The sequence below is a fragment of the Sander lucioperca genome, chromosome 15, assembly GCF_008315115.2.
Source record: "Sander lucioperca isolate FBNREF2018 chromosome 15, SLUC_FBN_1.2, whole genome shotgun sequence".
Lineage (NCBI taxonomy): Eukaryota > Metazoa > Chordata > Actinopteri > Perciformes > Percidae > Sander > Sander lucioperca.
Genome location: NC_050187.1, coordinates 6,420,001 through 6,422,500, shown reverse-complemented (window position 1 = coordinate 6,422,500; position 2,500 = coordinate 6,420,001). Strand labels below are relative to the sequence as shown.

Here is a 2,500-nt window from a genome sequence, read left to right as displayed (position 1 = left end):
CGCCGTTAGCGTGTGAAGCTAACGCCACAATTAGCCAACTGCTCAGTGTAAGAAGCTGCTCTTTTAACAGCCCTGCTCTGTGCATTCACATCTGAGAGCAGCGCTTGTCTCCCATATCACACTACTAGCTGATGATCTTATTTTGTTTACAAGTTCCAGATGGAGTCTGGAGATGATGCAGGGTACTTATTGTTTACCCTGCATCATATATATATATATATATATATATATATATATATATATATATATATATATATATATATATATATATATATATATCTATATCTACTTATCCATATCTGCTCGTGTCTACGGGCCATTGTGTGCTGGACGGTTTCCTGCATGTGTTTTTAAAATAAATGCATTTTAATGTGAAGGCAGCGTGAGACTTTTACTTTGAAAGCAACCACAGGAAGCGGCACGTGATCCTTCTCATCAGGATGTCAGTGAGAAACAAACACCTTGAGATCAACTCAACAAACTACTTCTCAACAACGTTATTGCATGTTTTCCTCACATGGTGCAGCCCTAGCTGGCATGTAGCGTTACGTCAAACCCCTCCCGGTCGAGAGTAGCAGGTTTCTCCTCCGTCTGTCTGAGGCGCTTCACCTCTGTGTGACCGTCAGGCTGCAGCACGCAGCGTGACATCAGCTAATAATACTGTCGGCCAGCTGGTGGGAGAGAGGGAGAGGGAGGGAGAGGGGGAAAGAAGGAGAGAGAGAGAGAGAGAGAGGGAGAATGAACTTGGCTCTCAGACTGGAGTTTATTTCAGACACCGCACACACTGTGTACAAAACTTAAACTTATTCCACCAACTCTGCTCGGTCACATCTACACGTCTGCTTCCTCTTTCTCTATCTCTCTTCTGCCCACTTTACACACACACAGAGACACACACACACACACACACACACAGAGAGACACACAGACACACATACACATGCACTGAGCTCTCTTAAAGGAGTCGCAGCACCATTTTACAACAAATGCCTTATCACGCTGACGTGACCGAGCCCGACCAGAACCAGACCATAATTTCTGCTGGAGAGGTGCCAGTTCACCTCCTGGGCACTGCCAAGGTGCTCTTGAGCAAGGCACCGAACCCCTCTGGGCGCCTTTCCATGGGCAGCTCCCTCACTCTGACACCTCTCCATTACTGCATGTAGAGGTACTGAGCATGTGTGTGTAATTCAGGCCTGTGTGTATTAACAACAGAGTGAAAACATTGTAATTTCCCCTTGCAGGATTAAAGTATACATTGTTATTATTATTATTATTATACAAACCGGATACTGTTGCTATGAAACCCATAACAAACATGATATAAATATGTAAATAAAGTGAGGCAGGAAAGAGATTTCTATTTAGTGGTGAAGATATGATGTAAATGAGTAGAAAGTTGTTTTGGGTGGTTGGAGGTTTGAAGGTCCTCCAGACTGAATAAATAATGGAAGAGCAGCTGGATCCTGTGACTGCTGGTTCTCTGGTTACAAACCCAAACCGAGAGGCTCCGGTGTCTCCGTTCTTTATAAATAGATCAGTGAAAGTTTGTTTAATTTAATAATAATGAGAAACTTTACTTCTGTAGCACTTTTCCTAACAAGGTTACAGAGAGATTTCTAGAAAAAACAGCAAAAACAAACCAACAACAATGAAATAAAATACAAAAAACTAGAGTATCTTAAACTATAAACACTCAGGAATGATAAAATAAACAATAATACCCATACATACACACATACATGTACATACATACACGCATTCATGTACATACATGCACACATACATGTACATACATACATACACACATTCATGTACATGTATGCATACATACATACATACATACATGCATGTACATGCATACATACATACACATTCATGTACATACATACATACATACATACATACATACATACATACATACATACATACACATGTACATACATACATACATACATACATACATACACACACACACACACACACACACACACACACACACACACACACACATGCATGTACATGCATACATACACACATTCATGTACATGCATACATACATATGTCTTTATTACAGTTGTTCTGACCCAGATACCAGTATCCTAAATGTCTCTGATACGACCTAAAATGTTGGTATGGAATCAGCAAGTATGGGAGTCTGATAGCAGGTAATCTAAGTCTTTCTTACCTTCCAGACGCTCTCTGTTTGTGTGTCATCTGACAGGTTTAAACGTCTCATGTTTTGTGGATAAAGTCTCATCGTTTACTCTGAGTTGTTTGAAGCTTTAGAAGACAAAACCGTCTCTACTCAAACCACTCTGACAAGTCTGATCTCCGGCTACATGTCAGCCATCGCAGCGTCAACTTTCTCCAAAAGCTGAGTCGGTCTCAGCTTCCTGCTGCAGGCCCGATGCGGTTTTTTGCGTCTCCCCCCTGCTGCCAATTTGTGTCCTGTTTTAACGCCTGGTGCAGGTGCGTTTAGGGCGTGTTCAAATCCACT

At 41.6% G+C, this 2,500-nt stretch overlaps 1 protein-coding gene across 1 annotated transcript in view; it reads left to right on the top strand.

Moving 5' to 3' along the window:
- LOC116052842 (lysophosphatidylserine lipase ABHD12-like) overlaps window positions 1-2,500 on the top strand; it is a 26,561-nt gene that overhangs the window by 12,318 nt on the left and 11,743 nt on the right. The window lies entirely within an intron of this gene.